The sequence below is a fragment of the Apus apus genome, chromosome 1 (assembly GCF_020740795.1).
Source record: "Apus apus isolate bApuApu2 chromosome 1, bApuApu2.pri.cur, whole genome shotgun sequence".
NCBI classification, from domain to species: domain Eukaryota; kingdom Metazoa; phylum Chordata; class Aves; order Apodiformes; family Apodidae; genus Apus; species Apus apus.
Window position 1 is genome coordinate 9,446,350 of NC_067282.1, and position 25,862 is coordinate 9,472,211.

Genomic DNA, 25,862 nt, shown 5'->3' on the forward strand with positions numbered 1-25,862 from the left:
GGCAAATCAACCAAATCCTTCCTGCAAAATGCAGTGTACCTCTTTAATCTGGAAGCCACATTAAATGCATAAAGAATTATTTGAATATTCATCAGAAGATGAAATAATCACAAACCAAATATGTCCTACCATGTCTTGGCCACCAAGCTATTCAGTCTGGCTGTGAAGTAAGGAAAGGTGAAATACAAATGTTCCAGGTTCTACTCTCTTACCATATGAATCTGGTGTTGAATTTAATCCTTCCACAGATGCATAACAGGAGCATTAGAAGCAAGGCCTGTTCAGTGAGTTTTTATTGCTGCAGATATATAATATTCAATGGGGCAGAAAAATGAAGAGTTTAGTTTTTGTTGAAGGTAAACCTGAATAACTCTAGCTAGACTTTTTTTTTTCTTTTAAAAAATAATTTAAATTCATATCTATCATACTAAAAAAAGAGACACATTTAAAAAGGGAATAGGAAAATAGCCTTTTGTTCTTGTAAATTCACTTTAATCTATACTTGGATCTAAGCACTTTAAAAATCAAAATTTTTGGGAACCAGGTCCTTTCATCTCAAATTATCAGACTTCAAAAATAAATGGACTTTCAGCCTCAAAACCAAAATCTTACAGAAAATTTCAAAAATTTTAAAAGTTTCACATAAGTTTGCTTCGCGAAGGAATGATGAGGCCAGTTTTCTACTAACCACAGATTACATTGGATCAGAGGTAATACAGCAAAGATTTGATATAAAACTCTGCATATTATAAATTAGGAGAGGTTCAGAAAGGAGTGATGTAGTATTTAACACCACTTCTGCTCCTACTTCCATGTTCTTTCTTCTTCACAGTTCCTGAGGTACTGCCATCAAACTTGTTATCAAAGTAATGCCCTAAGCTTTTGTCAGCCCAAATTATCTTTCCATGATCACTCTTATTGCTAGTAAGATATTGATTAAAGACAAATTTCTCCTGCCCAATTAAGATGATTGTCCTGAAGAAACACAAACTGATCCATATAGTCTACATACAATCCCCCAGCCCCATTCAGACCCTGATACCCATTTAATCTATTTAATTAATATCTACAGACAAGGCAATAGCTACTCTTCTAATTTGATTTTTGTGACACTCTTTTCTCTGATTTACAGTAAAAGAACCTCCCTCATCTCCAGAAGGAGGGTTTACACTCTAGCAAGGTAAGAGTAACCTTACCAAGCATCACCCCTGCACATCCTAGTAACAAATCTTTAAAGCAGCAAGACTTGACCTGTGTGGGTTGGAGGATACTTTACTAAACTGACTCACAAAAGCAAATGAGAAAAATCATAAAGGACACCTAATAGCTAGGAAAAAAAAATTTCCCTGAACCCCACAGGTGATAACTTTATCGTCTATAACATGAGAGTTGATTATCCTTATCATAATGGCAACATGCATAATGACAAATATTATTAGTGGTCATAAAATTATCCAACCCTTTAGGATTTCTGCCACAGTATTTAAATCAAATGCCTCTTTCAACAATAAAACCCAAATTGCTGAATATGGATTGCATACAGATGTATTTTCTTTTTTTTCTAAACTCACTTCCAATTTCATTTAACTTTGATGTTCCCTGTGCTCCATGTCCTTGTAATTTTCCCAGTAAGTGTCCTCATTTCTTCTTCTTACCTAGCTAAACAATTCCAACCTTTGTGACACCTCTATTTATGCTCTGTCTGTTGCCATTTATTTTGCCCCATGGTGAGTTCTGTAATTTCACATGTTTTCCCTAATGTTAGCTAACCACATTTGGATTAAGGACTACAGAAGTATACTATGCATTAATGCCTTTTAGTGTAGTTGAATTTTTTTGGCTTTACAAATTTTAATCTGTTTAATCACACTTGCCAAGTTATTCACAGTAATCTCAGCTTATTTTTCTCAGGAAACCCATGTGAAAAAATCCACATACAAAAATCTTGGGTTATTTTGTGCATTACTATTTGCCACACTATTTTGGTGTTTCTAAATTAAATAAAAATAATACTTACTCAGCTGTCAGGAGATTGGATTTGTTTCAAATAATTTACACTTATTTTTTCCCCCCTCTCTGTTGGTTTAAAGAGGTAAGTAATTCCAAATTTTTTTCTTCTTTTCATTTGCAGATGAGTATTTTGATTTTTCTTTTGTGGTATTTTTGCTTTTTCTTTCATGGTTAACCCTGCTGATAATAATAATAATATAGGCCAAAACACTGCTCTTTCTGTGCTATGAAATGAAGATCATTACTTCATGTGCAATGTGGTCACAAGTGGAAAGAGTATTTTTGTTCTCTCAGGGTAATAAAATTCACTGCAGACAGTGAGCCAGAAAACTGATGATGTGAGTCAGTGCAGGTCTGCCAGGGTCAGTGTTGCTCTACTCGCAAGTCCAATAGGGGATAGGTCCCAGTAGATCCTCTGGTGACTGTGGGGAAAAAGGTGATCAGAATTCAAAGCATTGCATTTTGTGAATAAGACACCACAGGGCTATACACTTGTGCATCTGTCCCCTCATAGGGCTATCATGGCTGTATGTTTTCTGGAATACCATTATGTTTTTCACATAGGTTTGTACACTAGACCACTGTTGAGAAGTCAAAAATAATGGATGAAATCACACAGTGGAGAAAGTCTGCAGTTGAAAAGCTGCTGATCTGTGTCATTATGCCTAGATAAAAGTATGTCTCATTTCATTTCCAGTTTTGAATGTTTCCCCCCATCTTCTGGAAGAGTTTAGAATTTTTCCAGTTCTTTGAGTCATAGCTGATGAAACCAGCTCCATTGGACTCAAATGCCAAGAGGCTGAGCAGTTATTTCAGTATCAGTAATATTAATTCCTTTTTGAATTATAAAATAAGTGGTGAAATGCACTGCAATTAAATGAGACTTATTCAGATTTTCATAACTGTGATTCTGGTTTCCTGGAACTATTGGGAAAATACTTACAAGGCACTGCTTGTAGTTTGAGATGTCATGGCTGATTGGTATGAACCAGAAAACAAAGCATTCCTAAAATGTGTGTGCTGAAAAGTGAGTCTGCAGAGAGGAGAATAGCACTGCAGGGTACCTGCTTACTTTGTCTTATTGACATTATGTCAGACCTGGTCAAACGACAAGCACAATGATCATTTTTCTAACCACTGACATTGTAGACTCACTGGGGAAGCTAACAACAAAATATGATCTTCCTGGCTCATGAATCAATAACAGCAATAAAGATTTACAGGTCATACTCTTTTATCAATTGCTGCTGTATAATTCCATTGTGAGGAAGGTTCAGCCTTCATTTACATCTGAGGAATACTTCTGGACTGCTGCTACTCATTCACTGAAATAACTGGAATTCAAGGCCATTATACTAATTTGCCTCGTGGAGTAAAAATCCTTTGTCTTTCACTGGAAGGCTCAAAGCCTACACTGAGCACATGCTCCCAGCAGACTTGCAAAGGATTTGACAGGCTAACCTATTCTTTTTAAACCTGGTTGGAAGCCGTTGCATGATACTGAGCTCTGCTTTCATGTTCATTGCTTTTCCCAGTATACGTTCATGTCTTGTGAAGAGTCTCCTGTATAAATTCCTCACTGGTCTCGCAGGCTTGGTCAGAGCCAGCTGGTGCTTTGAAGTCACTGAAGAAAAGATGTTGGAGAAGTGCGTGGTATTAATAGGTGCTACCATGAGGCTACATCAGACCCTACGGAGAACTGTCTGTTGGCATTTTACAGTCACCTGAGACACTGGCAGCAACAGTAGCTTACATACTTTTACGCACAAAAGTCTGGCATAAAAATTAAGGATAAAAATCAGTCATTCCAAAACACACCATTTTATTTTTTTGATGTCCACACTCTAGAAGAAACTCAGTGTTACAGAAACTTCAGGAAAACCTCAGATCAATATGCATAGCAGCTACCTTCCATTTCTGAGCAACAAGGGAAAAGGGATTTGCTGAAACTATGTTCCTCTTTCATTGGCTCTATAAGTCCTCTATTCTCTGATAATGGGATGAAGGGAATTTCAAAGTTATAATTAGATTTTGATTCTGTAGAAGTGAACTTTAACATATGGATTGCAATTAACTCCTCCTGACAGTTGGAACAAAGTGTAGAGATGAACGATGTCATACCTGTTAAACAAAAGGTCAGATTCAAACCGCAATTTAGGTACCAGAAATCAGGCTTACAAGCAGTATTTAGCTGCATACGCTCCAAATTTCAATCCTGGAAAGCTCATTCAGCTGCTTCCTGGCACTGGCAGATGAACTGTGGAGGGCCCCAGTTCTAGTGTCCCTCTGGGTACCCTGAGTCAGACTCACTCACCCCCTGGATAAGGAACTCATAGGAGAGACATTGGGCTTTTGCCTCAGGTTTGTAATTGTACTGACATTAACTGTTACTGAGTGAATCACAGAGAGAATCTCTAGAACAAAGACCTGGCCCATAACTCAGGATTTTTGGTGCTCTCCTGGATGATGATTTCAGCAGCTGCAGCCAGAAGCTGACATTAAACTCAGACCTTCTGTGTCCAGTGGAAGTTCTCACTGCTGGCTGGTCTGTCAGCCTCAGCCCAGGGCATGTCCCTATTTGGGAACACTACAACACATCAGGACCGTGGAGACTTAAATTCTAACAATTCAACAAGTTTAAGAAGTAATTATTCCCACCCTCTCTTCTGTTTTACTCTCTGGAAACTTGGTACAATCTGGATATTTAAGTGCAATGAGGACAAGTACTGCACAGCTTTGCCTAAGAACTAGGTGGTATTATATATATGTACATTATAACTGCATGGTACTATATAAACATACTCTTACAAAATACTTCACAGTGAAGTAGGGCTCTAGGTGGGATTCTAATGTTTTTATACCTATTGCTTTCTATAGCAGTGCATGTGTGGATAGAAAAAGGGTATTTGAATTTATCATCTTATGGGTTTCATGTAAAGTGCACTCATTTTACAGAAGAAAAATAAAAGACATCTGTACTTGATTGTCGGATTGTCAGATAAGCAATTCTTTCCAAGTTGTTTTTCTTCCCTTCCTCTGCAGTTTTGACTGTAATTCAAATTGTCAATCTACAAAGAGAAACTCCACTTTTCTCAATATTTGCTCCTGACCACACTGAAAGCAGGAAATGCTAAAAATTTCATGAGAAAGCACATTATGATGATCCAAGATGGCTTGTCTGGATGAAATAATTCCAAAGAGAAAAGTTATGCTTTAAATAAACTTTCAACATTTTCTTTGTTAATTAAAACCAAACAATTTCTTGGCTGATATAAACTAGGATTATTGTGCATAGCAATTTATACCAGGTGAAGATTTCACTCTGAAACTCTTCTATCAAAGGGATGTGAGTTGCACCTCATCTCACTCTTAGGACTAGGTAGGAACTACTTATTTCATGTTCTCTCATCATGCAATGCAGTCTGTCTTTATGTCCTAGTTAGCATGTTCAAATATGCAGGACAGGAAAACACAAAAATGTGTAAGTAATTGGATTGCATTTACTGTGACCAGAACTCAGTAAAAGCAAGAAGAAAGAGTGACACACAGAGAAGACCGACATATTTTGTCTGTATGGACAGGAAATACGGTGACAGATTTGCATACAACTCTTCTGAAACAGAAGCATAAAAATACAACTGCTTCTGGTTGTGTGCTTCCCCTGATGGCAAGTACCAGGCTGTAAGACTGTTTTAACTGTGCACCCCAAGTGCTTGTACTAATAAATGGAGACTCTCTTGTTGCTATTCCCAGAGCTATTTTTAACCTCTCTAGGAGACATTCTGACATGTTCTATTGTGTAGCTGAGATATTATTTTAACATTCCTGATGCCTTCCCTGAAATTTTACCATCCTTTCCACTTTGTTTGCAGTTGTGTAAATTAAGATTTTTCTGAATTGTTTGGTTATGTAGGTCCGATAAACATCCTTCTCATCCAAGCAGCTCTCTTTACTCCTCCTTTTCTAGCTGGTCTATGACACAGCGTAATGAGGGGGAAAAAAACCCTCTCATTGGCTGTAGATATATAGACAGCCAGCTAATTTGTCAACCATTTTATCCTGAAGATGAAGCAACTTGCAATTCAGGTGATAACGAAAGAGGGATTGTAATGGGTAGTAGCTTATATTTAGAGACCTGTGTCATTTTCTGAGGTCTTGTGGCCCAGCACTTCTGCTGTCCATTTAAATTACATCTTACCTGATGTTACTCGATCATTGTACACCTTATGGAAATTTACCTACAAAACCACCCTGTGAAGGAGGTGGCAGATGGCACACCACAAAACTGTAAGGACTTCCCTCTCTGCAGCATGTCATGATATGTCCTTACTTAGCTCCAAAATTTGGAAGCTATATATTAATATCAGTAAAGAAGTCCACTTGGGTTACACAGCTTCACTGAGAGGCCAGATTAGTTAGGTGAAGTTCACTGTTACTGCTGTTCTTTACCCACTCAGGCTACTGTCTTTGCACGGAATTTTTGTGGAGACAAAAGCTGGTTCAGAGCTGGCTCATAGCATGACAGTGTGCTGTGAATTTTTATCTCTGGAGTGATTTGCTCAGTATCATGTAAAAATCCCCTGCCTGAGATGGGAACAGCTCACAGTCTGTGTGGTTCTTACCATAGTACTACAAGCATGAATCTACCCATCCTAGAGTTTTAGGTGCTGAGTGTAAAAAATAATCAAATTAATCCGGAGATGTTATATAATTGATATGTCATATTCTGTTTTCTGCCTCGAGGTATGTAATTTGTGCCAAACACCAACAAATGAATTTCCTGCCATTAAACCTGGGAGTGAGTCTGATGTTCTGGCTGATGGCCTTTAAACAAGACAGATATGCGATCAATAAAAGGTTTCGTCTCTCTAAGTGAGGCTAGGATAAAGTGTCACTACAATGCACAAATCTTCACAACCTTTTCAGCTCAGACAAGTCCTATTAGTAGTAAAACAAAAGCAAACAGAACAGAACCATCTGCTTTCCTGAGAGATCAGCAAGGTGCTTATTTAGTCATTTAGATACTGAAAAGACTAAGGTCTCTGTGCTCTTTTTCACTTTCTTGGTTTTTTCAGTAAATTACAGGTAAAAGTATCGGTATTGATAAATTTATCCCAGTATGAATCCTGGATGTCCCTTAATAGGATCCATGTTGTACTCTGATCTTGCTTATTGTATTTCTTATTTAGCTATTTCTGAAATTTCAAATTTTAGACAGTAGAACAAAACAATTACATTTCCTTCCCCCAGAAGTGACAGGCACATTTTTGTATTTACTGTTACTGAAAAGAAACTGTTCCCTTTTTCATTATGCAAATAGATCCAGAAATAATTAGGAAGTATGGTAATGGTATATGCAAATCCCAGCACTAACAATTTGTGAGATGTTCCTATTTTATGTCACAGCAAAGAGTCTTTGACTTTCAAAGTACATAAATACAGTATGCTTTGTAGAGTTAGGAGGAAACAACTGCAAATTATACACTCATTTAACTTCCTTAAAAAATAAAAGCAAGGAAACCTGTCTTACTGTTCTCTGAGTTCAATTTTTTTTGTCTGTAACAGTAATAGACAAGAATAGATCTTCTGGGTCATCTTCTTTCCTTTCCTGGTGTCACAGGCTGCCATGTCAAATATTCCTTTTCCACAAACTGGTGAAGAATAAGCTTTTGTTTTGACAGCTTCCTTTTGAAGATTTCTCATAAATTCTTCATACTACCCATGACAATTTTCAGCAAGAGTTGGTTCCACTCAGGTGGACAGCTTCCTTTTGGTATAAAAATGTATTTGCTTCTTTCCTGATCTACTTATGAAAGGAACACAAAATTCTCTAAGATTCTGTTTTTCTGTGCTGCACAGGGTAAGATGCTTTTATCTTGCAGTTAGGTTCTGAATCTCTGAGTCTCATGTGAATGTTTTGGCTTCTCTTCCAATCCTTCTTGAGTATGGAGGGATAAATATTTGTCCAGAATCCAATCAGGAGGCTTTTTAGTGCCTTGTTGATTAGCTGTAGCAGTTTCTGGAAACATGACTTGCAGTCATTACTTTCTGTTTATAATGACATTAGTGTGGTTGAACCTCACCTTTAATGGCTTAAACATAATTTTTATTACTCATAAGAGTCTTAAAACAGAGTGCTAAAGCCTGGGTGTCAAGCTCTGGATGAAGAAGGTCTCTGTCATGCATATCTCCTGAGAAGTGTCCACAGGACGTGATTCCAATGTGGGGGACTGACTATGACCATGGGCCTGTGAGGTCCCTCTATAACGAACCTTAGTGTGTGGAATGCACAGCAAAGTAAATGCTCCAAGATCAGAGAATCAGTAAGGGACAGTGAAGAATCAGAAGGATATGGAAATGATAGCTGGAAAGATGGTGCTTCATGTGAATCATATGTAGGATTGAAATGCAGGGAGCAAAAAGGTAGTTTAGAGTCACCCACTCCAGTTTCCCTCCATCCCTGTGTGAAACGGAATGAGAGAATAAATAAAAATCAGGCTCACACTGTTCACTCACTCGAGATCTATTGGGATTGGGTTCCCTATCAGCATTGCTTTTTCTGAGCATACATCTTTCATATAATTTTTTTGTCAAATCCAGAGTCCCTGAAGGATTAATGTTCACTTCTAAAAAACTTACACGAACTCAAATTTGCATTTCCCATTTCAATATGCCTCTCTAAGTACAATGTAATTCAGACCTATTTGAGTGATATAAATTACATTTTAGAACTAGCTATTTAATTATGCTAGAGACAGACATCTCAAAAAAAGAAAAAAAGATGGAAGAAAAAGTAACCTAGATTTGAATCACTAGCATGCAGTCCCTGTATTACAAAGGAGCTGTAGTTTTTAAACAGTCTTTAATAATGAAGTCAGCCCTACTGAAGTAGCTAAGTTTAATGTCAAACAAAGCAGAGTGAAATTATGTTTTTCAAGTTTGGTGAAATGAAAAATTGGGGAGGGAAAATACTATGTACAGCTGAGTCAAAAAATGCTTTTCAGATTGTTCAGCAAGAATGCTGAACAAAAGCAAATGAAAAATATACTTTGTTGTTAGATGAACTTGGCATGCTTGGCATTATGTCAAGATTTTTAACCTATTTGTCTAACCTCAATTTTCTTTTTATTTCAGGCTAACAAGAACCTTATGAATTTCAACAGGGACAAGTGTAAGGTCTTGCACATGTGAAAACACAACCCAGGGTGAAGCACATACTGGGATCTACCTGGCTGGAGAGTAGCTCTCTAGAAAGGGACCTGGCGGTCCTGGTGGACAGCAAGCCCATATGAGTGAATGGTGTGCTGCAATTGGCAAAGAAAGCCAACAGGATGCTGGGCTGCATCAATAAAGATATTACTAGCAGTGATAAAGAAGTCATCATTCCACTCTACTCCATGCTTATCAGACCACACCTGAAATACTGTGTTCAGGTCGGTTCCTCTCTATGCTAAAAAGATGTGGACAGGCTGGAGAGGGCCCAGAGAGGATGGTCAAAGAACTGGAAAACCTGCCCTGTGAGGAAAGGTGGAGAGAACTGGGTTTGTTCTGCCTGGAGAAACAAGTTTCAGGGGAGACCTTATTACCATATTCAAGTACTTAAAGGGTGGCTACCAAGCAGATGGAGACCTTTTTTACAAGGAGTCATCTGGAAAAGACGAGGGGTTACGGGTGCAAGTTACTTCTGGGGAGATCTAGAAGTAAATTTTTCACTATGAGAACAGTCAGACATTAGAACAATCTCCCCAGGGAAGTGGTGGATTCCTCAACACTGGACCCTAAATACTCAGCTTGACAGGGTGTTGGGCCACTGTATCTAAACTGTATTCCTACCAAGAAAGGTTGGACCAAATGATCCTTGACATCCCTTCCAACCTGGCATTCTATGATTCTATCACTCTATGATTCAGTCACTGTTTGCGATGAAATGTAATTATCTGAAATAAGGTCTAGAAATTCCACGTGGCCACCAAGCAGTTCCTCTCCTTCATCTTCTTAGAACAAGTAGTTCAGAGCATCCAAGTAAGGTTCACCTCAGCCTTGGAAAATATCTTTCCTCCCTGTTTCAGTGGGCATGGCATCATCTGCTCAAGCAATGCTTGTAACCTGGCTCATACTTAGAGCTGGAGAATCCTTTCAAGCTCAGCTGTGAACAGTGTCACTTACTGATTCTCTGATCTTTCGCCATTTACTTAACTGAGTATTTCAAGCAGTTTGTGTCTAAAAGGGTGAGTGCTAGTAACTGTCACTGAGGCCTTGTTACAACTGCAAATGAGATTTCCACATTCCCACAAGGAATTTAACTGCTTACTCCAGTTGATTTCAACGGGATGCCAGGATTTAATTCCTTTAGACGCTTTTGAAAATTCTGTCCTACTTAATTAATGTCTGTTCAGCACCTTGAACATGCTAAAAATGTGTATAGATGTGAAGTATTCTAGCTGTTTGTGAAATATCCATGCAGTAAGTGGAAGGGTACTTATGAGAACCATACAGCAAAGACTTATGAAGAAGTGATCACACAATTAGAAGTGAGACATTTCTTACAAACCTTTCACATACTGAAAAAAAAGTAGAAATCACAATAAATACAAACTGAGACAAAAAAAATCAAGCTGCTACAGTTATACTAGTAATCAAAAGCAGAGAAAGTTTAGCTGATTAGGGAAAAGTGGTTATTTGAAATTAATGAAATTCTGGTTTAAGATTATTTTTAAAAATCAGAGAAGAAAAATGTGACTTCCTAAATTGCTCTGTAGTGTCTGAACAATGTTTTTAGTTTTTCTCAAAAGTGCTACATGGCCATTATTTCCCAAGTGCAACAGCAGAAGGTGTTGAGAGCTAAACATGAAGTTGTGAAAGCATCTAGAGGACGGAAGCAAGGGCAATTAACCTGGAATGAATTCAGAAATATGTCCAATAATCCAAGGATGAATTTAGGAATGCTAAAACCCATTTAGCACTGAGTCTAGCCAGGGATGTCAAAGACAATAAGAAGAGCTTCTCGTGCATAGCTGACAAAAGGAAGACTAAGCAAAACGTGGGCCCATTGCTCAAAAAGAGTCAGGACCTAGTTACACAGGACATGAAGAAGGCTGAATACTTTCTTTGCCTTGGTCTTTACTAGTAAGACTGGACTTCAGAAATCCCAGGTCCTAAAAACCAGAGGCAAGCGATGGAGCAAGAAAGAAGTTTGGTGGAAAATAATCAGGTCACGGAATACTTCTGCAACTTGGACATACATTAAGTTCATGGGCCCTGAAGGTCTGCACCTGAGAGTGCTAAGGGAGCTGGCAGATGTCATTGCAAAGCCACTCTCAGTCATGATGACTGAGAGAAGTGCCCAAAGTCTGGAGGAAAAGAAGTGTCACCCCTGTCTTCAAGAAGGGCAAGAAGGAGGACCCAGGGAACTATAGAGTGGTCAGCCTCACCTTGATCCCTGGGAAGGTGAAAACTGGAAAACCATTTCCAGGCACAAAAAGGACAAGAAAATAATAAGTAATATTCAGCATACGTTCATCAAGGGGAGGTCATACTTGATCAACTTGATAAACCTGTAAGAGAAAATGACTGGCTTGGTAGATGAGCAGAGGGCACTGAGCATTGGCTACCTGTACTTCAGAAAGGTCTTTGATACTCTCTCTCATAAGATCTTTATAGACAAGGTGTTCATGTATGGGCTGCACGAGCAGTCATTGAAGTGGCTGAAAATATGACTGAATGCCTGGACCCAGAGCATGCTGATCAGTAGCACAAAGTCTAGTTGGAGTCCAGTAACTAGCATCTAGTCCTATTTAAAAACTGTAATGATCTGGATGATGAGGCAGACTGTATTCCCACCAAGTTTACTTATGACAAAAAAATGAAGAGGAGTGGCAGATACACCAGAAGCTTGTGATACCACCCAGAGAGACCTTGTCAGGGTGGAGAAACGGCCTAACAGGAACCTCATGAAATTCAACAAGGAGACATATAAAGTCTTGCATCTGTAGAGGAGAAACTGCAGGCACAAATATACGCTAGAGGCCATCCATCTAAAAAACAGCTTTGCAGAAAACTATCTGGAGGTCCTGGTAGACACCAAGTTGAACATGAGCCAGCTATGGGTCTTTGCTACAAAGAAGGAAAATAGGATCCTGGGTTGCATTAGACAACATATAGAATCATAAAATCATTAAGGTTAGAAAAGATATTAAAGATCATGAAGTCCAACCATCAGTCCTCTATTCCCATGACCACTAAAACATCTCTTGAAGCCTTCACCACCACCTTGAGTAGCCTGTTCCAATGTCTCACCACTCTTTCTGTGAACAAATTTTTCCTAATCTCCAATCTGAACCTCCCCTGGCGCAACTTAACCCCATTTCCTCTTGTTCTATCACTAGTCACTAGGGAGAAGAGGTCAACATCCACCTCACCACAACCTCCTTTCAGGTAGTTGTAGAGAGCAATGAGGTCTCCCCTCTGCCTTCTCTTCTCCAGGCTGAACAGCCCCAGCTCCCTCAGCGTCTCCTTGTAAGATCTGTTCTCCAGACCCCTCATCAGCCTAGTTGGCCTTCTCTGCACCATCTCCAGCACCTAGATGTCCTTCCTACACTGTGGTGCCCAAAACTGCACACAGTGCTCGAGGTGCCTCACCAAGACTGAGTAGAGGGGCAGGATCACCTCCCTTCTCCTGCTGGCCACACTGTTCCTGATACAGGCCAGGATGCTGTCGGTCTTCTTGGCCACCTGGGCACACTGCTGGCTCATGTTCAGCTGCTGTCCATGAACACCCCCAGGCCCCTCTCTGCTGGGCAGCTCTCCAGCCACTCCTCCCCAAGCCTGTAGTGCTGCCAGGGGTTGTTGTGGTCAAAGTGCAGGACCTGACATTTGGTCTTATTGAAGCTCATACAACTGGCCTCAGCCCATTGATCCAGCCTGTCCAGATCCCTCTGCAGAGTCTCCCTACCCTCAAGCAGACTGACGCTCTCACCCAACTTAGTGTCATCTGCAAACTTACTGAGGGTGCACTCTACCCCCTCATCCAAATCATCAATAAAGATTTTAGTAGTGGTCCCAGCACCATCAAGAGAGGTGGTCCTTCCTCTATACTCAGCATTGCTGAGGGCACCAGATGTGGAGTAATCTGTCCAGATCAAGAGAGACAAGAGAGTACAGTACAAAAGAAACGTGGACATAACGGAAACAATCCAACAAAGACCATCAAGATGATCGAGGGACTGGAGTATCCCTCCTATGAAAAAAGGCTGAGAGCTGGGACTGTTCAGGCTGGAGAAGAGAAGGCTCACGGGGATCTTGTCAATGTCTATAAATACCTGCAGGGAGGTTGCAGAGACAACAGACCCAGGCTTTTTTTAGTGGTACCAGTGACTGGACCAGAGGCAAACTGAAACACAGGAGGTTCCCTCTGAACTTCAGGAAAATCTGCTTTACTCAGCACTGGCATAATTTGCCCCAGGAGGTTGTGGAGTTTACATTCCTGGAGACATTGAGAAACTCTCTGGACATGGACCTGGGCAACTGGGTCCAGGGGAGCCTTGACTGAGCAGGGGTTGTTGTTGGACAATATGATCTCCAGAGGTCCTTTCCAATTTCAACTACTCTGTTATTCTGTGATTTTGTGATTCTGTGAAGCCACAGCTCTCTGTATGAGGAGAAGATTTCTTTAAAAACATTTGCCTTATCATTAGAGTTCAGCAAGAAACTGGTTTAGTGTTTGATGGTGAACCAAAGTCGAAAGATATAAATGTAGTGTTTCGGATACAGCAAAACATTTCATTTCACCCACTACAAAAAAAAAAACCAAACAAAAACAAACCATATTAAACCTTGAAAATTTACCAAATGAGGGATTCCAATATTTGTTATTTTCTCAGCTTTTGTTTTGTTTTGTTTTGTTTCCCCCCATCTTTTTGCTTAATAGGGTCTTTCTTAGCCATATTTTGAAAATCTGAGTGCAGGTGAGAAGTCCACAATAGCTCTTTATTTGGGACTACATAAGTCTTACTGAGACTCTTAAGAAAAATTATCAGCTTATAGACTCCTCTGAAATTACAGAATACTATTTAATTGGATGACTCCAGTAGCTGTTAGATGTCAGTATTGTTCCATGGAAGTCCAATGGGAAGTAGATTTCTCTGGCTGTAAGCAAGATAGCTCTTCAACTGTTCAGTCTGGAAGAGCTAGCTGTTGGTGTTCAGCACCTCATCTATTAACAAGAGACTTTAAATTACATACTCAGTGGAGCAGTAATCATTAGAGCAGCCTCAAGATGCACAATAGAGATTTAATTTCACTGGAACTGCTCCTAATGAAATGCTGTGTCGTGCTGCTTATTTCAATTATATTTTTAGTTGGGACAAAAAAAAAAAAGGTATAAGGAAAAAAAGTGGTGCTGTCTAAAAATATTCATTAAGATCTCTTTCAAAAATTCAGAACAGGTATGATATGTAGGTTGAACAGCCTGATTTGTTTTGCAACAGGATAATGTATTTAACCTCTATGTTTCTTTCATATATTTGATTGTCTACTGCCAGTATATAATGAAATGTCTTTTTTTTTTTCTTTCTTTTTTTTTTTTTTTTTTTTCCTAAGCTTTGAACACTGCTGCATAATCCCCTGGGGACTTCTCCAAGGTTATTAAATCCATTGTTTTGTCACAAGTTACTAGAGGCTACACTAACTCTCTCTCTGTCTGGAAAGCTGCTATAATATTTCTGGGCCTAAGCAATGAATAATGTGATTAGTACCTTAGGGAATACAAACAAAAACATTAGCAAAGTACATTTTCCAATATATGAGGGTAAGCCAATCCTCCAAACAAAAGTTGCATGTTCTTGAGCACTGTCTAATAACATTAACCTGAAATCACTTGATTTAATTGCCCTGTTAAGCAGTTTATTGCATTACTTATGGGATAACAGAATGAGTTCAAAGTGGGTTCATTGCATTATCTTATAAACAATGTAGCACATCATTAAACAGGATGATAGAAATCAACGTATTTTATAAGAAACCATTATGAAGGCTCATGTAAAGCTGCTAATGTGAATAGGAGAAAGACCTCACTGTGACAAGGGAAAAAAGGCCTTTATGGGGATAAAAAGACAAAGCAATGTCAAACTAATTCCCTTGACTGAGATTAGAAGCACAAATCTCCAAATTGTTTGTTTCCTTCTAGTCTGATATGCTGCCCTTAAGTCTTCAACCAGAAGTACACTGACATCTCTTGCTTGGTTTACAGATAATAATCTGACTCAGGTATCCTGTCAGTTCTGTTCTTGCTGCATCTAGCACAGATATGTGACAATCTTCCAAGCATCTAACTTGCAAACCTGTGATTATCCACTATGACTTTTGTGTCCAAAGGGAGTGCAAATAGAAATGTTCAAGGGAGGCCAAAGAGAGAGGACAGCTGATCCAATCAACTCTGGAAGAAGTAATTTCCTCTTCTCTGAGAGAACTGATGATGCAGAGAGAAATACTGGCTCAATATCAGCTTTGTGCTCCTCAGCCTGGTGTATCTGCCCTTGCTTGCCATGGTATCTTCACACTCTTTTTGCTACTGCCCTGGCAATTTATAGGCAAGTGTGTGAGTGAGGGGTCCACTTCTGTTCTCCATCTCTTCAGAAATGTAAATAGACCAAAAAACTGAAATATATTTCCAGATATCAGATCTGAAGTGAGAGTGGTTCAGTTATCTAACAGACCTGCAAAATATTTGCCTGATGATCTCGAGATCTTACAGGTGATCAGAGAAGGGAGTCTAGCAGATGTCAGACCCTCCTGGCTGAATGTCAGTCCTTCCTATAAGAACATTTCATGCTCCATCTTTCAATAACTGCCACAATTATGCCCATCTCACTCACACTGTGTTCACTGGCATTTCTGTGTACACTTGAGATTTTAATTACAGTAATTTTCAGAGTGGGGAACTAGAGGAGAAGTGATTAGCTCCATGTATCTGTGTCTTTCCTAGTTTGCAACTAAACTGAGCAATACACAGTTCAGGACCTAACTCAGGTGAAGAACAATCTGGATGTGAAAAATGGTGGCAGGGAGTTGCTGTCTCATGACTTGCAGTGAAAATATAGGTTTTGTTCCTCCCAGCAAACTATGAATTTATTCCCTCAGAGCTCTTAGGCACATTTCAAAACATGGTAATAAAACTTCCCTCTAATACAAAAGCTTTTTTTGTGGAAAATTCTTAGGTGGGAGGAACAAGCTCCAAACAAAAAAGATTTGCTCAGAAATAATAAAGATCTAAGAAGGAGGAAGGAAGTTGTCTTCTGTGATCTCTGACCTTCCTCTGAGCTTACGTAGATATATGAAATGGAATATCTCTGGTCAGTTTTGCTGTCTGTCTAACTCAGCCTCCTACAGGGGAGCAACTTGTGTCCATGACCCCTTCTCTTTTCCATGTGACTCCTTGGAAATAAGGAGTCTCAGTCTTCTTGGTAACAACTCTTTAAGTACTGGAACATGGGAATAAGGTCTTCCCAAAGTCTTCTCTTCTCAAGGCTGAACAAACCCACTTTTCTCAGCCTCTCCTCATATGGCAGATCCTCCAGTCCTCTGATCATCCTTGTGGCCCTTCTCCGGACCATCTCCAGCCTGTTCCATCCTTTTTGTAGAGCAGGGACCAAAACTGAATGCAATACTCCAAGGGTGATCAGACAAGCACCAAGTAGAGCGGGATGAGGACTTCTTTATCTCTGCTGGTGATGCCCTGTTGATGCAGCCCAGCATCCTGTTGGCTTTCTTTGCTGCTGCAGCACACTGTTCACTCATGTTGAGCCTGTTATCCACCAAGACTCCCAGGTCCCTTCGCACAGAGTTGCTTTCTAACCAGGTCTCAACTGCACTCCTAGGTTCCTGGGTGCAAGACCTTACACTTCTCTCTGTTGAACTTCACACAGTTCCTGCTAGCCCATTCCTCCAGCCTGTCTAGGTCATCCTGGAGGGTAGGTCTGCCTTGTGGAGTGTCAACCCCTCCATTTAACTTGGTGTTGTCAGCAAAATTAATCAGGGCACTCTTGATAGTAACATCCAGGTCACTTATGAAGATGCTACACAGCATTGGGCTCCGTACCAACCCCTGATAAATGAAACCATTTTATACAAATAACCTTATGGACATAGATTTGCTAATAAGAAGATACTGTGATTTAACAGTGTTGTATTTGTGCAGTTCTATAGCTCTTGATCAACATGTGGGCAGCCCTGCATTAAATATAACAGTGTCTTTCAAAGGACTAGGTTATATGCCCTTCAGCAGAACCAGGATTTTATTCTGTAATGTCCAAATACTATTTTGTTAGAACTGTTTCATCACACTTTCTGTAGGCTGCCACACTGAGTGCCCTAAGTCTTATTGCTCTCAGATATTCTTTTCTAGCTGTCACAGTTTGACTCAGGATCAGCAATTAAACCAGTGACAACAATGCTCTTGATCCCCTCCCACCCAGGTAGGGAAGGAGAGAGAGATTGAGAGAGAGACTTTCCTGGACTGAAAACTAAACTAGACAGCTTCAACTAAACATTAATGTTAAAAGAAAATATGAACCATGATACACAAATGTGTTCAGGAATGTGCAAATCCCCTATCGCCTCCCTCCCAGCAACTCCCACGGCACCTCCTGAGTTGTGAGCAGTTCTGAAATGTCCTGGAGCTGCTGCAGAAGGGAGGGCAGAGCAAACAGGAGCTGAGGGGAGAGTGATAAGGGTCAGGAGTGCATGAGCCTGGGGATCAGTGGTGATGGATAGATGGAGTCCTCCCTGGACACCGGCTGTGGGCAGAAGAGAAGGGAAGAAGAAGCAGGAAGGAAGTTGTCTTCTGTGATCTCTGACCTTACACGGAACTTACATAGATATATAGAATTGAATGCTTTGGTCAATTTTGCTGTGCATCTAGTCCACTCCTCCCTATGGGAGGGCTGCAGATGCGACTGTTCTGGTGACCTTGCAGTCCCGGCAGTAACATAAACATTCTAGTGTTATTAGTCCACTAGTTGTAAAACTTGCTGCTAGTTAAAAGATAGCTTACTGAAGGAAAAAAAATAATAATCAGTAAAAGGAAAATTGTCTTCATCCTGGCTCAAACCAGGACACTAGCCTAGTTCTGGAGCTCGACATGCCAAGGTAAAGAAAATAAACCTTAGTGCCCAGAGAGAAGGAAAAGTTATACAGAAAGTCATTATATCTACCCACTGCTCTGCTGCCCTCCAGTCTTGAAAGGAAATTTGATAAAAATGATGACAGATCTTTGGTACAGAGCATTTCTCTGCTCTATAACAATACCACAGGATTCTGAAAGGCATGGAGAGATGATGTGATAGGCTGTTCTCGTTTTGCATTTTTGTTCATAATAACAAGCATTCAAAATAAAAATGGTATGAAAATAGGCATTTAACTTATGCAAAAAGAAAATATATCATATTACTTACTATGTCTGCTGGAAAATAGCTGTGCTAGTTTGGTTTGGAGGGTATTTTTGGTAGTGGGGGAGGGGCCCCAACAGTGGCTCCCTTAAGAAGCTGAGAAGCTCCTCAAGCTCCAAAACCAGCCAAGGAGCCATTAGAGAAAGACAATAGATGCACCTCAGTGATTAACATACGAAAGAACTGATAAAAGGCCGGAGCAGAATAAGCAGTGAGAAGGAGCTGAGGTGGAGAGGCAGAGTGGTTGGTGCCTGTGGTTAGTGAGGAAGAAGGGGAATAAGGTGACTGTGGGAAACTCTTCTTTTCTTCCCCACATAAGTCTAACAGCCGGTAGCCCCCCCTGGTACCCGCTTGCGACAGTGACCAAGCAGAAATTTCCCTGCATCCTATGGCGTTATGGCAGCTGTCCCCCTGCATTCATGAAGGAACATGATTAAACATTCCCTGAAGGTGCTAGGAGGGGTGGACTTGGATTTGCTGCCAGTGGACTTGTATTATGCAGTTGTGGAAGTCACTGTGGCAGGACAGAAGCAGTCTGTGACTCTGTAAGAAGCCCACGCTGGAGCAGCTCCAGACCTCAGGGGAAGGGTTCATGTTGGAGTGGTTCATGGAGGACTCCCTTCCATGGCAGTGACCCCATAGGGAAGCAGGGGAGGACTGTAGGAATCCTTCTTCCCAAGGAGGAGGGAGAGGCAGGAGTCACTAGACTGTGCACTGACTCTAAACCCATCCCCCTGTGCCGCTGGAGGGAAGGAGGGAGAAAAATGGGGAACAAAGTGATTTGGGCCCAGGAAGAAGGGAGTGGTGGGGGAAACGTGTAAGCCCTGCTCTGTGTGATGTCTGTGTCTGTGTGCATCTGATTAGTGTTAAATTACTATATTTCCACCAGTTAAGTTTGTTTTGCCTGGGACATTAATCAGTGAAGAACCATCCTTGTCCTTTATCTAAACCCATGAGCTTTTAGTTGGCCTTTGTCCTCCCCATCCTAGTGTGTTTGGTGGGGGGGGGGAAGGGGCAGTTGAGTGAGGGGCCATGTAGCTGGCTCTTTGTTGTCATGTTAGGCCCAAACCACAACATTATCTTTAACAGCTACTTGAAAATTACCTTTGTGATCTGTCTGAATGATCTCCCTTCCATCCCTTCGCATGGGGAGGTAACCTGTAATTTCTTTGCACCTTTATTTTTGCTGGAACGCTCCTGTGGGAACTAATTTTCAACTCAAACATACTCTTGAATGTCTAGCTTGCACCTAGTACAGGATCAAGCTTTAAATTAGGATGGTTGAGACACCTTAAAACCACCAGTGTAAATAGAATTCCAGCTGAGCAGAGAAAGAGTGGAAAGTTTGGTCTAAGGGAGATGTCGCGAACCGAAGGCAGGGGGGCTATCAGCTGTCAGGTGCTTCTGCAACTCCACCCCAATGTGAAGGGGTTTAGTAATGAACCCGAGGGCTCACATGTAGCACTCGCCTCTCACAGAGGAACGGCTGCTGTGGGACCCTATTTTAGAGTATTTTAGAATACCCCTCCTCACCACGCTCACAAATTGTTACTGAGACCAATGTTTAGTTTACGAATCAACCAGTTCATTAAGGGTTAATACAAACCGAGGGACCAAGGTTCAGGAGAGGTAGACAAGGTATATATTAGGAAAATAATTCTAAGGTATTATGGTCTTATTAAATGTATACTCCAAGGGAGAGGTGTGGAATCAATGGAGTAAAAGGGTAGGAGTTGGGCCCGGCAGGAAAGTTAGAGTGTGCATGTGTGTGTATGGGTGGGTGTGGGTGTGTGTGTGTGGGCTTCCTGGTACCAGGGGCGACTCCTCAGCAGCAGCAGCGGACGTGGCTCTGCTGTGAGTTGCGGGGAGCTCCGATCCTGGGGCAGAGCGGCAGGCGCGCACCGGGCAGGCAGCTGCGGGCTCCAGTCTGGTTTGGCTCCCGTGTTAGGCTCGGGCAGGCTCCAGCCAGGCAGGCTCCGGCTGGCAACAATCCCTCGGGAGCAGGCTGGATCCCCGCAGAGCGGGTACAGCTGGCCCCCCTTTCGGCTTCTCAGGGCAGTGGTTGCGGGGCAGCTCTCTCTTCCCTCTCGGCTTGTCCGGACAGTAGTGCTGGGGTTCTAGGCGGCTTCTGGTGCTGCAGCAGGGTCTCCCCCCAGGCAGGCAGAGAACACCGGCCTGCAGAACTTGCCCTATTTTATAGATCAGAAATCACTGTTCAAGTAAAAGTATCACTGTTCAAATTAGCCAATTAGCATTGGCCAGGTACATACTCTTTTTTTACCTATTTTCCATTTTTCTGCCAGTTATCATAACCCTTACGCTCTTTTCTTGCTGTGGAGTTATCTGGTAGAGCAAGGGGCCTGTTCCAGTCTGTCCTTGGCTAAATCAGCAAAAAGACGCCACTCTTGCTTTGCTGGCTTGAAAGGCATTTTGTTTAGTCTTACGTGAGGGGAGAGAAGATGGCCCATTCCCCACAGGAGGGATTAATTTCATCCATCTTTAGGAAACTGACAGTTAATCCTTTAGCCTGAACAAGTCTTTTCCTCTAAAACCAGTGAAGAGAAAGTAATCTCCAAATAGTGTTCCATCCATCCTAAAGCAAATACTGAATGCGTGTGAAAAGAGGAATACCAGTTAAGCCTCAGTGACCAAGGTTAGGGCAGCATAAGGTAGAGGAGAAGCAGCAATTATTCCTGAGTGTTGAAGGCACTCAGGCTGCAATACTTTTCAGATTCCCAGGGTCTCAATGGAGGCTTTGGGCATATCTTCGGAGACTCTACTATGTGAAGGACAGCAGATCCAAAAGTTGCTGTTGTTCCTGTAACTTTTTTGCAGAATAAAATTTCTCAGGAATCAGCAACTAGTCTGCTTGTTGTTTAACTCTCAGTATGTGTTATATTAGGTTAATGTCAAATTTATTTGGTATATTTGTGTGTTTGTGTATTTGATTTTCTTTCAGAACAGACTGTTATCTGATTCAATTTTTCTGTATTCTCAGATTTGTTAAATGCATTTAACAAACACAAAACCCCCACCCCATTATTGTTATATACAAATTTATACCTAAAGCTCAGGGAATTTGTAAACATAAGTGACTGCAACAATTCTTTGTTAATATAAATTAAACTGAAACACACTTAAATGCCTAGGAAAACTTTTGTTTCCTTGTCATTAAGCAAAATTTTATTAAGCTTCCTGCCAGTCTCCCATACTTCACAGCCTGTCCAGATTATGCTCTGCTTTTGATGAAAGTACAAGATCCTCAAATGAGAGAGTCTGCTGTAGTCTCTTGTAACACAAATAATCAAATTTAAAAATATATGACAATGTGATATAGGTAAAAAGCAGACTAGCTTCATGCCTTGTATAACTTTATAACTGTTATCACATCAAAGTCAAATAATAAACATAGCAGAATCCCAGAATCGTGTTTTTGTGAACTCTTTTGGATTATAATATTTATGGAAATTCATTCAGAACCAGCTTGGGCAGCTCACGCTGATGTGCCTGGCAGTTTCAAACTCGTGGGCTGGAAGGGCTGTGTCCTGGCTTGAGCCAGGATGAAGTCAACTTTCCTTTTACTGTTTTTTGTTGGGTTTTTGTTTGTTTGTTTGTTTGTTTGTTTTTCCTTCAGTAAGCTTTGTCCTAGTGTTCCAGCTAGAAATGATAACAAACAAGTGGAATGTTTTTCTAATTGCTGGGTCTTCAAGGTCACACCTTTACTCTGCTGGCTCAGACACTACAGGGAGATCTATGACTCCCCCATAGGAGGCTGAGTTAGACAGACAGCAAAACTGGCCAGAGATATTCCATTCCATATATCTACGTAAGCTCAGAGGAAGGTCAGAGATCACAGAAGACAACTTCCTTCCTGATTCTTCTTCCCTTCTCTTCCATCCATGGCCGGTGTCCTGGGAGGACTCCATCCATCACCACCAAATCCCAGGCTCGAGCTCTCCTGACCCTCATCACTCTGTGCTTTCTCCAGCAGCTCTGGGATTTTTCGGGACTGTTCACAGCTCAGGAGATGCTGTGGGAGTTGCTGGGGGTGGAGGGAGAAAAGAGGCTTTTGCATATATCTGAACACATTTGTATATAATTGCATAAATTTTCTTTTATTATTTAGTGTTTAATTAAAGCTGCATAGTTTAGTTTTAAATCCAGCCAAGTCTCTCTCTTTTTCTCTCTCTCCTTCCCTACCTGGGTGGGAGGGGGAGGGGATCGAGACCATTGTTGTCGGACCTGAGTGGACAGGCTGACGTTGCAGGATCACAGGATCACAGAATGGTAGGGGTTGGATGGAACCTCTTGGACACAGGATTGATGTGTGAAGGATGGAGTCAATGACAGCTGGGAGCAGGCTCCCAAAAGGATGAGGGGTTTTAGTTCTCTGTAATACTTTTCTGTTAATGTTACTTTGCAATACTATAGGAATTAGACTTGTGTCCATCATTGTCAGTCTTCTTTAACATTTTTTAAACCTTTTGACTCATTTCAGTTTAGGTTGGGGGCTGACCTGCTGGAGAGCAGTGTAGGAGAAAGGGACCTGGGGGTCCTGGTGGACAGGAGGATGACCATGAGCCAGCAATGTGCCCTTGTGGTCAAGAAGGCCAATGGCATCCTGGGGTGTATTGGAAAGGGTGTAGTTAGTAGGTCAAGGGAGGTTCTCCTCCCCCTCTATTCTGCCTTGGTGAGGCTGCATCTGGAATATTGTGTCCATTTCTGGGCCCCTCAGTTCCAGAAGGACAGGGGACTGCTTGAGTCCAACACAGAGCCACAAAGATGATGAAGGGAGTGGAACATCTCCCTTATGAGGAAAGGCTGAGGGAGCTGGGAATCTTTAGCTTGGAGAAGAGGAGACTGAGGGGCGACCTCATCAATGTTTACAAATATGTTTAGGGCAAGTGTCAGGACGATGGAGCCAGGCTTTTTTCAGTGATGTCTAGTGATAGGACAAGGGGCAATGGGTGCAAACTGGAACACAGGAGGTTCCATGTAAACATCAGAAAAAAAATATTTACTGTGAGAGTGACAGAGCCCTGGAACAGGCTGCCCAGAGAGGTTGTGGAGTCTCCTTTGCTGGAGACATTTAAAACCCGCCTGGACACATTCCTGTGTGATGTGCTCTAGGTGATCCTGCTCTGGCAGGGGGGTTGGACTAGATGATCTTTCGAGGTCCCTTCCAACCCTTAAGATTCTGTGATTCTGTGATTTCCATCAAAGTTCTCAGAGAGGTGAAAATCTCAAGGTTATTAAGCTCCTATAAGGTTTACAACTATAGGCAACTGTGTAGAAGAGAAAGACTGTATTTAGAGTTCAAGTATCTTCCATGCTGCTTAACAGAGACTGCCCGGTCATCCCACATAACGTGTGTGTGCCTGCCAGTCAGCATGAGGACAGGTCAGGAAACCTGCGGTGGCTTGCTCAAGTGGCAGGCTGAGAAGCGTGAATGGACATGGGCAAATTCAGGATTGCTGTAATGGAGGAACCTTGAAGATGGGGAAGAGAGCTGGAGCTATTGCAAGAGTAGAGGGGGAACATGAAATGCTGACCAGAATCCATAACATTTTTTTCTAGCAAAACATCTTTGGAGAAGTGTGTAATGAATACAGGGTTCACTGTGCAGAATGAATGGTCTGTCAGTGGCATTTCTCTGCAGGCTGGGTGTAGTATGAGAAAAAAAAAAAAATCTCTCTACATGAGAGATGTTCTCCAGAAAAAAAAATTATCTCTTATGGTGAGAGCTGCATAGTCTTGATCACCAAAGCCATGGTTTGTTGGCTATTAATGTTTATGAGAGTGTGCAGTGTGAGAAGACTGATTAGTTTCACATATACTATTCATAAGACCATCAGATAACAGCTTTTATTTACTACTTCAATAAAGTAACCTTAAACAAAGTGTCCTGGTCTCCTGTGACTAATCTATCCTGCTTTGTATCTCTCTCTGAGATTTATCCTCTGGACAGATTTATAGTTTTACTTAGCCGTAGTTTCAAGAGCCATCTATCCTGGAAATGGGATCTCCTCTGTTCTCTTGCAATGGATGCTGGAAACAGTCCCTGACCCTATCTGTGATGTGATCCTCTTAGGTTTCAAATAAAGTCATACCACTATTTGGCAATTGATAGTGCAACAGAGATAAATGATGTTACTTCTATTCACATTTCTGCTCATGTAGAGAATACATGAGGTTAGTAGATGGATGTGTTCAGGCTATTTCATGGCCTGAAAAATTAAACATCAGGAAAATATGTGTAGGGCAAGTCCAACATTTCTGTGATTTTTCATCTTGGCTCCACCTGCGATACATGAGGGAGGTGGGCATAGCAAAATGTCTGATACAGGACATAGCATAGTTTTTTTTTCAGATTTAGCCATAATGGAAATCCTGATATTATGTTATGGAAATGTCAAATTCTCACTTGGAGTATAAGATCAGAGCAGATGCTATTCTGATCATTTAATACCTTGTAGTTTTAAGAGAGCAGATGTTACTGCGGTCACTGAACAGACAAGTATGTCTTACCTACTCCCATTTCTATGGGCATTCAGTTCAGAAGCAATCCTTTTGTGAGGCAGCAGGCCTTCCCTCCTTCTCTTTACACTTCCTCTCCAAAAAAAAACCCAACTATTTTCAGAAGAAAGGCACTGAAACAAGAAGCCCATGACAGCTGTTTTTGAAAGGGTTTGCTTCAGTTGCAAAACCTCCCTTGGAGAAATCTTCTGTCAAGATGATATTAAGTTAATAGGGAAGCCTGGACTCAGAGAAACTAATAACTCGCTGCCCTTTAACTCAGTGGGGCAAAGTTTTTACTCTCTGTAGCAATGGTCAAACTTTTGTAGGAACATTTTTACAACTCAAAAAGATTTGGGCTGTTACTGTACTATATTTTACCACTTAGAATGAGCCAGTAGCTTCTTGAAAAGAACTAACACTAGTCTTAGTTTGTTTCTTTGAAGTTAGTGATTTTACTTCAGTCTGACCAATGGGGAATACTCTGGAAAGGTCTGACATGCTCCCAGAGAAAGAAAATTCTAGTAGCAGGAAGCTGAAAAATAATGGTAGCATCAAGCCTGAGTAACCCACTTTGGCTTTGAAATTACTCTTCTCTGCTGTTGTCTGGAAGGAAACAATCAGACAAATGCAATACTTTTCCTTTTTATTGATTATTTCATTACTTCTATTTTTAGAACACCATTTCATTACTTAAATCAGCTTCCATTGTCTGGTTTTACCCTCCATTTTGGCAGGATATATTAAATAAAGTTTTCAAAGCATGTTAGTGTTAAAAGGTTAACACAATAGTATGGTTGTTAGAGCATCCAAAAATTAAACAATTGTAAATATACAAAACCAGCATCTGGTTCTACTGTGCCATTGTCATAAATAATCTGCTGGAGGATTTCA